General features: G+C 43.5%; 1 protein-coding gene across 2 annotated transcripts in view; it reads left to right on the plus strand.

Moving 5' to 3' along the window:
• Positions 1-439: 439 nt before the first annotated feature.
• The window catches only part of LOC134359042 (zinc finger protein Pegasus-like), a 46,799-nt gene continuing 31,512 nt past the window's right edge, over positions 440-15,726 (plus strand). For both annotated transcript variants that reach the window (XR_010021008.1, XM_063071876.1), the window contains exon 1: positions 440-3,236. The gene's annotated coding sequence lies outside the window, so the exon portion shown is untranslated. The remainder of the gene's footprint in view (positions 3,237-15,726) is intronic.

Raw genomic sequence — 15,726 nt, forward strand, 5'->3', positions numbered from 1 at the left:
TGTTTATACCTCATTGATTTTCCTATCATCCACCCATGTCAGGGACAATTTATAATAGCCATTTAACCTGACAACAAGCACATTTTAAAGAAACTTGAGCACCTATGTATCCTCGGGAAAAGTGCATTTTCCACACAGACATGTCAGGACCCAGGCCCAGTTTGCCGGAACTCTGAGGTAAATACACTATCAGAAGTGCTATTGTGCAACTCCTTCCATTTCCTGTCTCTGTCATGGCTTGTTATCCAAAGTGATTTTCCAACTCGGGTGCCTCTGAGATGTTTTCCTTTTAAACTTGGCTTTCCTCTTTCACAGCTCACAGATGTTGACTGCTTCCCTGATCTACTTCCTGTGCCTCTGCTCTTACCCTCCCCACCCAGCGGAGAAAGGACAGTGTTTCTCCGATCCTTTTCCACCATTCCAGCCTCTACCTGCAATGGATCATTTTTTCCAAATTTCTGAAATCTTCAGAGATTCCACCAATCAGACATGTCTCTCCTTCATGTCCATTCCATTTGTGACTCTGATCTGCCCTTTCATCTGCACCAACTTGCCTTATCAGAATTTCCCATGCAACAACATCAGGGCAATCTGGACAAATATTCCAGGAGAAACCATGATGCATTTGCACTTCCAGTCTAGAGTGTTTCATTTGGTGCTCGTGATGTGGTCTTACAGATTAGTTAGCTGCTTGCTTTATACAGCATTTCCATTCGATCTGCAGAGGTGACCCTGAGATTCCAGTTGCCTGGAACTTACTTCTCCGTCCCACTCTGACCAATTGGACTGGCCTCCTGCACTGTTCTAACCAGGCCTAACACAAACCTGAAAACCTGCACTTCATTTTCCTCCTAGACATGTCGCAGCCTTTGGTTTCAGCAATTGCAGGTACCGCTAGAGCTCCAACTGTTCAGAAAACCTGATGGTTTTGTAGCTGGCTGACCAGGTAATGTTGTGCTCCCTCTCCCCAGCCTAACCTTCTCAGCTTACCTGATTTACTGAAAAATTTATCATACTGTGTAGCATGGAATTGAAGGAGACCAAGAAGTGCATGAAATAATGCGATAAATCTGTCAGTCTGGCACTAACAAAACCCTGAGTGTGCTGGATTATCAGCATTGTTCTGCATTTTTCCTTTTCTGTTCATTTCAGGTGTGATAGAGAAATGGTACGAGATTATGACTGAATGCCTCCAAGTCAGAATCCTGCCTAAACACATTCAAAGGGACTGTCCCTTTTTTCAGAGTAAGGAGATCCTTGCTTAAATGCTTACTTTGGTGTACGTGGGGGGAGAGGGAGGAAGTTACTTGTGGCAGATCTGCTCTGTCACATCAGGACTGCCAGTTCTACTGTAAGGTATCCATCTATAACATCACCTTGTGTTTTCTTCACACTATGGGCCAGGCATTCCCAACCTGGGGCCCATAGACTCCTTGTTTTACGGTATTGATCCATGGCATAAAAAGGATTGGGAGTCCCTGATATGGACACTGCCTGATGTGGTACTCATTTCCAGCATACTCTGGTTTAAGATTCAACAATAGCTTTGATTTGCAACCGTTTGCATCTTGCCATTTCAGCATAGCGTTTGTTTTTCTAATAGTGCAAAGTCTATTCTTTGTATTTTTCCACCTGTCCCTGTACCTTAATTCCTCCGTCATATTCCATATATGGGTGCCATAGTAGCACAGCATTTGGTGCGATGCTTTTGCAGCTTGGGGTTCAATTCTGACACAGTCTGTAAGGAATTTGTACATTCTCCCCATGAACACATGGGTTTCCTCCCACAGGCCAAAGACGTACCAGTTAGTAGGTTAACTGGTCATTGTAAATTGTCCTGTGATTATGCTAGTTAAATAGGTGGGTTGCTGGGCAGTGTGCCTCATTAAGGTAGAAGGGTCTGTTCCATAACTGTATTTCTAATAAAGACAATTCTAGATATTTTACTAAAGTAGTAGTTTAAATGTATATTAAATTTATCATTATGTATTTAATATCTCAAAAATTGGATATCTATCCCACAAAACAATTACTGGACCTCCACCATCTTTCTGGAGTGAGTGCTAACAGCTGGACTGGTCTGGACAGAGACTGGACAGTTATACTCTGTATTTCACTATAAACCTTGTGTATTCAGTGTACAATAATTTTAATACTTTTACGTGAAACCACACGCACTGAATTAAACTGGAACTTTCAATAGGTAAAGAGAGTCGGGTGCAGTAACTTAAGCAGCACCTAAAACTGTTGTTGGGCTGAAATTCGTTACAAATCAATTTGCATTGTTACTACCGTAGAACAGGCCCCAATAGGAATATTTCCAATTATTACCCAGATCGCGCATTGCCCCTCTCCTCCCCCGTCTTGTTGTAATAACTAACAGAACAACCAGTATTTGACATTGAGAATTACCATTTTATACTGCCTTTTGCTAAAATGTATCCAGTGCACCTTCCAAGGCAGAAAAAGGCCGTCTTATGCCAAGGCCTCGGGCATGAATTAGTTCAGGTTTAATATCACCGTGAAATTTGTCTTTGCGGAAGCAGTACAATTTAATACATAAAAGGAAAAAAAGTGAACTGCAGTAAATATATAAAATAATTAAATTAAATAGGCAGTGCAAATATAACCAAATCATACCTTTTAAATGCTCGTTTTTTTTTCTCAAAATGTTTGCACCCTCAGATGAGTATAACAGAGCCAACACAACATTTGTGCTCACATTATGCAATCTGTTTCGGGTCGGTGAGCAATGCACCGGCCGACTGAAACAAAATACGCAACCCAAACTTACGCCAAGACGAGTAAAAAAGTCGGTCCTTCAACACACACACACACACACAAAATGCCGGTGGACCTCATCGGGTCAGGCAGCAACTAGGGAAAGGAATTCTTCAGTTGGCACTTCACTCCCAGAGGCTGCGCCCATTATTTCGCCACGGGTACGTCATCATTGGGTCCGCCGTTTCCAGGGTGACAGTTTCCGTAGGGACCCGTTAAGCCGTCGCACTGATTCCTTCCCTGCCGAATTCTGACCCCGGCTATTGTTCGGCCGCCCCTCCGAGCTGTTGGTGGAGGAACTCGGCGGAAAATAAGCACGTCCAGACCGAGAAAGTGTCGTTAGATCCATCGGCCGGCCCGCACCCGCCATGCGGCTGGCGTGGTGGGGTTCCGCCGCCGGCACGGACTGGATGGTACTGCGGTCGGTGTGTCCCGAGTAGACGTTACATCGGAAGGTAGGCTGAGATTTAAAATGCCAGCCCGGGCGCCGGGAAATGCCCAGCCACTGAACTACGGAGCCTTTTGCACTCGAGCGGCTGTTCGGATTTGTGTGGATTCGTGTTAGCGCGGTGACGATTGAACTCTAGCCCTTTAACTCTTCTAACGAGCGCGTCAGGTAACGTCGACGCTGCCTGATCTCTCCCTTGAGGGGGGAGATGTTTATTTGGCAGCGGCAGCTTCCTCGGCCTCCATCCCCAGTGGGATGTTTCTAACCCCCCCCCTCACTTTTTACCTTTCCAACGAGCTAACGCAGCCGAACCTGCTGGTTGGCTGTGATTGACGTTCCGGCCGATCAATCGGAGCCGGCAGCGATGCACCCGAGTGTCCAATCGATCAGTAAACTTGTAGAAGAGAGGTCGCGCTCGGGTCAGGCGGCGGTGCCTGCCGCCCCCAGATGAGGTTAGGTAGGTGTTGGGCGGATCGGGATTCCTTCACCGCCCTGTTCCTGTGAAGTTGATAGTCCCAGGCAGCTTCAATCTCAGCCGAGAGTGCCCAATAGGACCCAATATCTATAAACTGTTCTTCCTCAGAAAGCGAAGCAATGGGTGAACAAAACCCTCACTCTGATCCCTTTAAAACTGCAGTTGTTGGAAGCCTGAAACATGAAAAATGTTGGGCTCGGACAGTCAGCGTCTGTAGAAAGGGAAAGGTTGTCCTAAATATCAATTTCTTGCATTTTAACTGAACTTGTGATTCACACGTTTAATGTCTGTTTTAATATATGGCTAAAAAGTTTTAAGTTCAAATTTAATTGTCATTCATCCATATATGAATAAAGCTAAACAAAACAGAATTCCTCTGGGGCCAAGGTGCAAAACACTGTATCAACAGTTATACACAGCGTATGTGGTGACAGGTGTGTACTCTGATAGCAAATTTTACTTTGTACATGGCACAAGGCAGATGTGAAATAACAGTAAGCATACAGTCATAGAAAAAAGCCCAAGTCCCTGAGTGTTTTAACCTGTAGACTGATGCTGCAAGGATGTTGTCAGCAAGAACAAGTCTGCAGCAGCCCGCAAATGAACACAATCCAGCTTGTCTTCCATCGAGCAAACACTGGAGGGCAGCACCAATGGGAGGGCCCAGCCCCCCAACCCAGCATGCACTTCAGTGCACCTGCTGCATCTCTGCTCTCTCCCTCACCCCCTTCTTCTCCTGAGCAGCTGCAACAGGTGACCCTGTGGCACGAGCGCCTAGTCCGCGCCCCAACCGAAGCTACATAGCTGTCAGTGTCACTAATGAACCAGTGAATCAGACCTGCAGTGTTCTACATTACCAATGTGGTCTTGGAAGCAGAACATCCAAGACAATTACTCACTCAGTTTGTTAGACTTTGACACTTTCCTGTAGCAGGCGGCAATATGGACCACACCAAGTCCAGCTCCTCCACTATCGAGCAACTTGCTAGTGAGGTAGGCTTGTAGTACTGGATGTTCTTAATAACCAGTAGTGTCTTGTGATCGTAAAACCATATGTTTATGCTCACCTTGGAGGAATTAAATGCCCCTTCAAAGCAAGGGATTCTGACCTTTAGGAGCATTGGACGAACACAGAAAATCTGTTATAAGAGTAAGGGATACTCACTCTTCCTTCAGTTAGTCCTGACGAAGGGTCTCGGCCTGAAACGTCGACTGCGCCTCTTCCTATAGATGCTGCCTGGCCTGCTGCGTTCACCAGCAACTTTGATGTATGTTGCTTGGCATTTCATGTTGTTGATCCTTCATCAGAAATGAAACTTATGATTCAGTTTTGTATGCTTCAAAACAATGTAAAGAAAAAGAATGAAAATGAGAAAAGCTGCAGATGCTGGAAATCCAAGCAGTACACACAAAATGCTGGAGGAACTCAACAGGTTAGGAAGCATCTATGGAAGAGAGTAAACAGTCGATGTTTCAGGCTGATACCCTTCATCAGGAGTGGGATAAAAAGATAATTTAGAGCAAGAAGGTGGGGGGATGGGAGGAAGAAGTGCAAGGTGGTAGGTGATAGGTGAAAGGTGAAACTGGGAGGGGTGAAGTAAGCTGATAGGTGAAAGAGATGAAGGGCTGGAGAAGGGGGAGTCTGATAGGAGAGGACAGAAGGCCATGGAAGAAAGAAAAGGAGGAGGAGCACCAGAGGAGAGGAGAAGTTAAGGAGATAAGGTGAGAGAAGAAAATGGTAATGGGGAATGGTGAAGGAGAGGGTGATGAGGGGGCATTACATGAAGTTCAGGAAATGGATGTTCGTGCCATTGGGTTGGAGGCTATCCAGACAGAATATAAGGTATTGCTTCTCCAACCTGAGTGTGACCTCATCACGGCAGTAGAGGAGGCCATGGACTGACATGTTGGAATGGTAAGTAGAATTGAAATGGGTGGCCACCATGAGGTCCTGCTTTTTCTGGCAGACAAAGCGTAAGTGCTCGGCAATGTGGTCTCCCAATCTACATCGAGTCTCACTGATGTACTAGAGGCTACACCGGGAGCACCAGATATAATAGATAACCCCAGCAGACTCACAGGTGAAGTGTCGCCTCACCTGGAATGACTGTTTGGGGCCCTGAATGGTCATGATGGAGGAAGTGTAGGGGCAGGTATGTCACTTGTTCCACTTGAAAAGGTAAGTACCAGGAGGGAAATTGGTAGGGAGGGATGAATGGACAAGGGAGTCGCGTAGGGAACAATCCCCGCAGAAAGTGGGGGGAAGGGAAAGATGTGCTTGGTGGTGGGACCCTGTTGGAGGTGGTGGAAGTTATGGAGAACTACGTGTTGGATGCAGAGGCTACTGGGGTGGTAAGTGAGGGCAAGAGAACTCCTATCCCTGGTAGGGTGGTGGGAGGATGGGTTGGGGCAGACGTGCGCAAAATAGACAAGACACGGGTATGGACAGCATTGATGGTGGAGGAAGGAAAGCCCCTTTCTTTGAAAAAGAACATCTCCTTAGTTCTGGAATGAAAAGCCTCATCCTGAGAGCAGATGCGGTTGAGACAGAGGAGCTGAGAACTGAGGAAAAGAAAGAATTCTGTTATTTGTCATGTCAAGCATACAGCCTTGGCAATATAGCAACTTGGAGAACAGCAGCTGCACATTCAGTCTTGTTATTCTTAATCTATCCCCGGCAAGCATCACTCGTTCTTTTTCCCTTCATATTGTACTCGTATTTCAGGCCCCTTTAAATGAACATTAACCTGTAACCCACTTGCACTGTTAGAATTTTTCCTGGCTGAAAGGTCTTGTAGTCTGTAAACTTGTCCCTTGCCCTTGTACAAAGTAATACTTTAGAAACAATGGACAAGCAAATTACAGATAGTTACCTTGTCTTAATTGCTTATTGAAATAGCTCAGGTTGTGCATTTGTGCAATTGAGATTTTGCGAAAATCATGTCAATATATAAATGATCAGCATTTGACTTAATCATGGAAACTATATTGTAACACACTTTTCTCATTGCCAGCATGTTATTGGAAAAATATTGCACACTTCAAATCGATTAGACACACTGATTACAGGATTGTATCAAACCAAGAGATGAATCAGTAGGGTGAGGATAGGCAGCATTAGGAATCAACAACATGTAGCAAGGGATTTAATTTTTAAAAAATAATGTGAAAATGAAGTGCAGCAAGACAAGGCAATCATCCAGAATTGGGGATCACTAGCAAGACCAGCAATTATTGTCCCCTGGGAACATAATGAGAACTGAGTGACTTGCTTAGGCATTTTTAAAAGTCAGTCACGTGGGTTAAGGATGGCAAATTTGTTGGCCCCTAAAGCAGGGGTTTCCAATCATTTTGATGCCATGGACCCCTACCATTAACCATAGGGGCCTATGGACCCCAGTTTGGAGAATCCTGCTGTAAAGGTTGTTAGTCAAATTTGTGTGAATATTTTACAATAATCAAGCATCTTTTGTGTTAGTTTGTGGTAAATTTTAGATTATTAATTGAAATTTGGTTTCTGGATTATTAATTTGATAAAGTAACTGCTGTTCTACCACCCTGTGCACCATACTTAAGAAGAAATAGTAATTTAAAAATGCCTGAGATATTATAGTGTTTAGTATTACCTTTGACCAGAACCTGAAAGAGGTTAGCCATATACGTAACGTAGCTATAAGAGCATGTTAGAGGCTAGGAATCGAGCAGGGCGTAACTTGCCTCCTATCTCCCCAAACCTTGTTCACCACCTGCCAGGCCCACATCATGAGTCAGTTGCTCATGAGTGTAATCGGAATATTCTCCACTTGTCTGGATGAGCACAGCTTCAACAACACTCAGCAAGCTTAACTGCATACAGGACGTGGCTGCCCATTTTCAAGATTCAAGATTCAAAAAACTTTATTGTCATTCTAACCATACATCAGTTCTGCGGGGCAGAATGAGACAGCGTTTCTCAGGGGCAGTGCAATCATAACATAACAAACGCAACACTAAATAATAAACATAACAATAAGTAGTAAAACACAACAGCCACATGTCAGTTAAAATCATTTATAAGTGTCCAGTGCAAGTTAAAAGTGTCCACAGCAGAGTCAGGTGGAGCAGCTATTTAGCAGTCTGACTGCCTGTGGGAGGAAGCTGTTTAGTAGCCTTGTGGTTTTAGTTTTGATGCTCCTGTAACGTTTGCCTGCTGGCAGAAGAACAAACAGTTTTGATAGGCACATCATCCACAACCTCAAACACACAGTGGCAGTAGATTGTACCATCTACAGCATGCAATGAGGCAACTCACTAAGACTTCTTAGCACCTCCCATACCCAGGATTTCTACCTGCTTGAAGAACAAAGACAGCAAGATCATGGGAGTACTACTACCTGTAGATGCCTTCCAAGCAGCACACAATCCTGATTTGAAAAAAAAAATAGTTGTTTCTCATTTGCTGTGTCAAAAATCTTGGAATTCTTTCCCTAGCAGGATTGTGGGTATACCCACATCACAAAGACTGTAGCAGTTCAAGAAGGCAGCTCACCTCGGTTTTCTCAAGTGCTGTTGAGGGTGGGTAATTAAATGTTGGCTTAGCTGCTGAAGCTCGCATCCCTTAAACCTTTTGTTTAAGTAGGAGATCCAGTCAACATACCGAGATTTGTGAAAACTAGGAATTTGATGATACTTGAAGAACTAAATTAATTGTTCTTAATAAAGAGGAAATACTGAAAAAAAGTAGTGGGCAAATGCTTACAAATTCCGTAGTTATGACAGTCTACAACCTGGGGTTCAAAAAGAGGTTTATGAAGAGATGGTGGGTGCAGTTGAGATTTCCCTAGTCTCTGTAACATTCATACTAGACTGCAATGTAAAATAATCTAATATCATACTTCAAGATAAAACAAACAAAAGGACGAACTCTACTGTAAATCTAATGTCACTTGGGAAACAGACGCAGTTCTGCAGCAGTTAGTGCAGCTGTGCATGCCAGCATCTGACTTAGAAGTGCTGCATTATTTGCTCACAAGATTGATTCCTGGGTTGACAAAGTGAACTTTTTGTGAAGAAACTGCGAAAGATTAAACCATTCTGTTTGAAATATAATGAATAAGAGGTGATCTCACTGACCATTCTGAAAAAGATTGTCAGGGTGGAGAGTCTAGATGTAGAACACAATTTCCAAGAAAGGATTTACTTAGTGCAATGCAGTTTTTGAGTCCTTTAAGAATTTTGTACATTTCAGTGAGATCAAACTATTATTTGGCTAATGGCAGTGCGTCTGTAAAGAAAGGAATCTGAATAAATGCTGCTGCAGTCTAGAGATTTATGTATCAGTTTTCTCCTTCGATATGAGTATACCCTGCTAAGCTTGGAACTTTTCTACTGCAACACACACAAAATGCTGGAGGAACTCAGCAGGTCTGACAACATCTATGGAGGGGACAGTTGATGTTTCAGGTTGAAACCCTCCATTGGAACTGGAAAGGAAGGGACAGAAGCCAGAACAAGAAGGTAGGGGAGGGGAAGGAGTACAAGAAATCCAGCAGGTAATGGATGGAACCAAATGAGGGGGAATGTGGGTGTATGGGTTAGGGGGATGGAGTAAGAAGCAGGGAGGTGATTGGTGGAACAGGTAAAGGGCTGAAGAAGAAGGAATCTAATAGGAGAAGACAGTTGACCATGGAAGAGAGGGAAGGAGGAAGGAATCCAGGAGGAGGTGATAGGCAAGTGAGGAGAGGAGAAGAGGTGAGAGAGGTTACCTAGAATGGGGGATGGAAAAAGTGAGAAAAGGGGAGAAATTACTGGAAGGTAGGGAAATCAACGTACATGCTCTAAGGTTGAAGGCTATCCAGACACATAAGGTATTGCTTCTTCAGCCTGAGTTTGGCCTCATTGTGGTAGTATAAAGAAGGCTGTGGACAGACATGTCAGAATGTGACCATAAGAAATGGGAGCAGATTTAAGCCCTTCGGGCCATCAAATCTGCTCTGCCATTCCATCATGGCTGATTTATGTTCCCTCTAAATCCTGTTCTCATGCCTTCTCGCCGTAACCTTTGATGCCTTTACTAATCAAGAATCTATCAACCTCCACCTTAAATACAGCAAATGACTTGGCCTCTGTAGCCATCCGTAGTATTGAATTCCACAGATTCAACCTCCTCTGGCGAAAGAAGTTTCTCCAGATCTCTTTTCTAAAGGGACATCCTTCTATTCTGAGACTGTTGTCTGGTCCTAGACTCCCTCACTATGGGAAACATCCTCTCCTAGTCTAGATTTTTCAATATTCATCAAAGTTGCTGGTGAACGCAGCAGGCCAGGCAGCATCTGTAGGAAGAGGCGCAGTCGACGTTTCAGGCCGAGACCCTTCGTCAGGACTAACTGAAGGAAGAGTGAGTAAGGGATTTGAAAGCTGGAGGGGGAGGGGGAGATGCAAAATGATAGGAGAAGACAGGAGGGCCCCCTCCTGTCTTCTCCTATCATTTTGCATCTCCCCCTCCCCCTCCAGCTTTCAAATCCCTTACTCACTCTTCCTTCAGTTAGTCCTGACGAAGGGTCTCGGCCTGAAACGTCGACTGCGCCTCTTCCTACAGATGCTGCCTGGCCTGCTGCGTTCACCAGCAACTTTGATGTTTGTTGCTTGAATTTCCAGCATCTGCAGAATTCCTGTTGTTTTTTTCAATATTCAGTATGTTTTAATGAGATTCCCCCCCACCTTCTTCCAGACTCAACTGAGTACAGGTCCAGAGCCATTAAATGTTCCTCATGTATTTACCCTCTTATTGCTTGATCATTTTCGTGAACCTTTTTGCACCCTCTTCAATGCCAGCGCATCCTTTCTGATAAGGGGCCCCAAACTGTTCCAATAGTGTGGTCTGACCAATGCCATATAAAGCCTTAGGGTGATAGGAATGGGAAGTAAAATTGAAATGGCTACCCCCCCAGGTGATCCTGCCTTTCGATTTGGACAGAGTGAACGTGCTCAACCAGGTGGTCCCCCAATCTATATCGGGTCTCACCAATGTGGAGAAGGCCATATGATTTCTACTGTTGGTGCTGAGCAGTGGGTGATGTTATTTAGGGTGGCAACTGAGTTGTTACATTTGATTTCATTGCATGAGTCGAGGAAGTAGATTTAGTGAAGGTTGCTGTTCACTCTAGCAGTGTCTTACATTTTTATCAAGTGGGCTGCCTGCACTCTCTGTCCATGTGAGCACAAGAAACAGACACTTGGACAAGTGTTCAGTAAGGGTGCTGGAAATCACAAAAATACTAGGCTTTTTTTTGGAAGCGCAACTGATAAAATCACTATATTTTGGATGCCTGATGTCTGTCTAGCTGTGTTTTAGCATGTTACTGAGTAGATAGCACAACAGCAAAATTCATATACATGTGTTGTTTATATGATTTTATCAGACATTTGTGGCAGGCACTGTAAAATGTGTGAAATTGAAATATCCTGTAGCAAATTACAGAACGTTTATGTGTGCAGATTCATTATAGCTTGTATAAATAAAGTTCTGTGATGATGAAGGAATAAAAAACGTTAGGAATGAAATAGTCTGTATATATATATATATATATATATATATATATAGCTTTGACACGTGCACATCAGGTAGGAGAATTGCAAGGCATCTGACTTCAAGACCTTGGAACAGATTGTGAGCACTGCTGATTGTATCAAAGGGATCTCTTTCCTCCTCCGTCCCCCCAAATCCAGGACATGTTCACAGAGCCCTCCCTCATTGTCAAGGATCCCTCCCGTCCATCCCCAATCTCATTGACCTTCTAATGTCAAGCAGCAGATACCAGTATAAGAGCAAGGATTGCTAGGCTGGGTAACAGCTCCTTCCCCCAGGCTGTAAGACCGCTGAACACCCTGCAACTGCACAGTGCACGTTACTTATAACAGCCCCAATAGCATCATACTGTTGTCTATTTAACTTCATCTTGTATATGCACTTTTTATAGACCTATACATCTACAAATATTTATTATTGTTAGTATTCTTGTGTTAATATTACCTTATGCGGTATATGTACTATGTTTTGCACTCAAACCCAGAGGAGCATTGTTTTGTTTAGCTGTATACATGTGTACGGTTGAATGACAATGAACTTGAACTTGAGACCTTACTTTTTTTTAAAGATAGCCAGTCAGCTGTTGCTTTCTTTCCATGATTCAATAAAATTCATGGATGCAAGAAGTTCAGTGCAATGTAAGATAAACACAGGCAAATGGAATGAACTTGAATGCATGTTGGACAGCTTAGCCAAGTTCGCTAAAGGGCCTGGTTCCAAGCTGCATGACTGTAAAACTGATAACCGATTACAATCTCTTTTCCTTCACCCTCAATATAAGGAGCAAGACCGAGATTCACCATGCTGGAATAGTCAATTTGTTGGGAGTAAACTTTGCCAATCAAATTTGAAAGTGTGTTAAAAGTGCTTTCTTCATTTAAATTCATTTTCAAATACTTTTTGATCAATTATATGTCACAACTTGTACATATCTTGGCATGTGTAATTTATATTGGAGATGTAACTTTAGTTTGCAGTGACTTTTCCTTTTAGAAAGGGATGAGAAGCAGATAAGCTTTAGAATGGTATTAATTTTAACCAAATAAGAGGCACAGGTGATACCTATCTACGCTAGTTACTTTTGCCTGCATTACGTGTATATAAGTTCTGTTTTAAGTGCGTACCTATCCAAATACGTTTTAACGCTAATTGTATCTGCCTCTACCACCTCCTCTGGTAGCTTGTTTCAGTTAATTATCACCTTCCCTATGGGGGAAAATACCTTTTAAATTTTTCCCCTCTCATCCTAAACCATGCCCCCGGTTCAAAGCTCCATTGCCCTGAGAAAAAGACTTCAATATATATCCTAACCTTGCCCTTCATATTCTTGCCTCCACTCATCTTGCTGTAGTGTGGCAACCAGAAATGGACACCCTCACTCCTCTGTCCAAAACCTTCCTCTGGTGCTCCTCCACCCCTTTCTCCCATGATCCACTCTCCTCCTCTTCAGCTCTTTACTTATTCCATCTATCACTTGCTCATTTCTCAGTTCATCTCCCCTTCTGATACCCACCCACCTTCCCCCTCACTTGGTTTCACCTGTTGCGTGCTAGCTTGTACTCATTTTCCCTGGGAGCTATGGGCTTGTACTCTGAGATGTTTCTGAACATCAGAACTCTTCATCTCTCTGCCATTTACTCCATATGTCCTATCAGAATTTGAATTCAAAAAAGGTATTGCCTCCCACTTTGTCTGGATTTATCTGATAGCAGTCAACCCTATTTTCCAACTGTATCCTTAGACAATCTTTTTTGCTATCGACAAGTCTTTTTTTTTTGGCCCAGCACTAATCCCTGCAGTATACCACTTTTTACAGGCCTCCAGTCACCCACCACTACCTCTGCCAGTTTTGAACCAGTTTACCAATATACCTTGGATTTCTTGTGCCTTAACTTTCTGAACCAGCATTCATTTCAATTATAATGCATACAAAATGCTGAAGGAACTCAGCAGGTCAGACAGCATCTATGGAAATAAATGGATAGTTGATGTTTCTGGCTGAGACCCCTCTTCAGGACATTTCCATTACCTTGCTCAAAGTTCCTCAAATTTATTGTGTAGGATCTGTTTTGGGGTAAGGATGAACTGTACAGAAGGAATGGGTTGCACCTTAACAGGTGGGGAACCAGCATTCTGGCAGGCAAGTTTGCCACTGCTACACGGGTGTGTTTAAACTAAGTAGTCGGGGGGGGGGGGGTGGAAAGGAAATATAAGGATGGAGTTAAAGGGAAAGAGAGAATAAGGAAAGTTAAGAAAGACAACAGAGTTAACGGGTCAGAAAGCTCAGGAAGGGATCGGAGAGTATGGCCAAGTACAATAGGAATCGATGTGAAAGGTGAGGGGAGTAATGGATTTAAAGTATTATATATGAATGCACAAAGTATAAGAAATAAAGTGGATGAGCTTGAGACTGAGTTGGAAATTGGCAAGTATGATGTTGTAGGAATAACAGAGACATGGCTGCAAGAGGACCAGGGTTGGGAAATGAATACTCAAGTGTATATGTCCTATCGAAAGGACAGACAGGTGGGCAGAGGGGGTGGGGTGGCTCTGTTGGTGAGGAATGAAATTCAGTCCCTTGCGAGGGGTGACATAGAATCAGGAGATGTAGAGTCAGTATAGATAGAACTGAGAAATTGTAAGGGCAAAAACACCCTAATGGGAGTTATCTATAGGCCCCCAAACAGTAGCCTGGATATAGGGTGCAAGTTGAATCAAGAGTTAAAATTGGCATGTCGCAAAAGCAATGCTACGGTTGTTATGGGGGATTTGAACATGCAGGTAGATTGGGAAAATCAGGTTGGTACTGGACCCCAAGAAATGGAGTTTGTGGAGTGCCTCCGAGATGGATTCTTAGAGTAGCTCGTACTGGAGCCTATCAGGGAGAAGGCAATTCTGGATCTAGTCTTGTGTAATGAACCAGATTTGATAAGGGGACTCGAGGTAAAGGAGCCATTAGGAGGTAGTGACCATAATACGATAAGTTTTAAACTACAAATTGAGAGGGAGAAGGGAAAATCAGAAGTGTCAGTATTGCAGTTGAATAAAGGGGACTATGGAGTCATGAGGGAGGAGCTGGCCAAAGTTGACTGCAAAGATACTCTAGCAGGGATGACAGTGGAATAACAATGGCAGGTATTTCTGGGAATAATACAGAAGGTGCAGGATCAGTTCATTTCAAAGAGGATGAAAGATTCTAAGGGGAGTAAGGGGCAACCATGGCTGACAGGGAAGCCAAGGATAGTATAAAAATAAAAGAGAAGAAGTATAACATAGCAAAGATGAGCGGGAAGCCAGAAGATTGGGAAACTTTTAAAGAGCAATAGAGGATAACTAAAAAGGCATTACAGGGAGAAAAGATGAGATATGAAGGCAAGCTAGCCAAGAATATAAAGGAAGATAGTAAAAGCTTCTTTAGGTATGTGAAGAGGAAGAAATTAGTTAAGACCAAAGTTGGGCCCTTGAAGACAGAAACGGGTGAATTTATTATGGGGAACAAGGAAATGGCAGATGAGTTGAACAGGTACTTTGGATCTGTCTTCACTAGGGAAGACACAAACAATCTCCCAGATATAATAGTGGCCAGAGGACCTAGGGTAAAGGAGGAACTGTAGGAGATTCACATTAGACAGAAAATGGTGTTGGATAGACTGATGGGACTGAAGGCTGATATATCCCCAGGGCCTGATGGGCTGCACCCCAGGGTACTTAAGGAGGTGGCTCTAGAAATCGTGGCTGCATTAGTAATTATTTTCCAATGTTCTATAGATTCAGGATCAGTTCCTGAGGACTGGAGGGTAGCTAATGTTATCCCACTTTTTAAGAAAGGAGGGAGAGAGAAAACAGGGAATTATAGACCAGTTAGCCTGACATCAGTGGTGGGGAAGATGCTGGAGTCAATTATAAAGGATGAAATAGCAGCACATTTGGATAGCAGTAACAGGACCCGTCCAAATCAGCATGGATTTACGAAGGGGAAATCATGCTTGACTAATCTTCTGGAATTTTTTGAGGACATAACTATGAAAATGGACAAGGGAGAGCCAGTAGATGTAGTGTACCTGGACTTTCAGAAAGCCTTTGATAAGGTCCCACATAGGAGATTAGTGGGCAAAATTAGAGCATATGGTATTAGGGGTAGGGTACTGACATGGATCGTAAATTGGTTGGCAGACAGGAAACAAAGAGTAGGGATTAACGGGTCCCTGTCAGGATAGCAGGCGGTGACTAGTGGGGTACCACAAGGCTCGGTACCAGGACCGCAGCTATTTACAATATACATTAATGATTTAGATGAAGGGATTAAAAGTAACATTAGCTTTGCAGATGACACAAAACTGGGTGGCAGTGTGAAATGTGCGGAGGATGTTGAGATAATGCAGGATGACTTGGACAGGTTGGGTGAGCGGGCAGATGCAGTTTACTGTGGATAAATGTGAGGTTATATATTTTGGT

The sequence above is a fragment of the Mobula hypostoma genome, chromosome 19, assembly GCF_963921235.1.
Source record: "Mobula hypostoma chromosome 19, sMobHyp1.1, whole genome shotgun sequence".
In the NCBI taxonomy this organism is placed as follows: Eukaryota; Metazoa; Chordata; class Chondrichthyes; order Myliobatiformes; family Myliobatidae; genus Mobula; species Mobula hypostoma.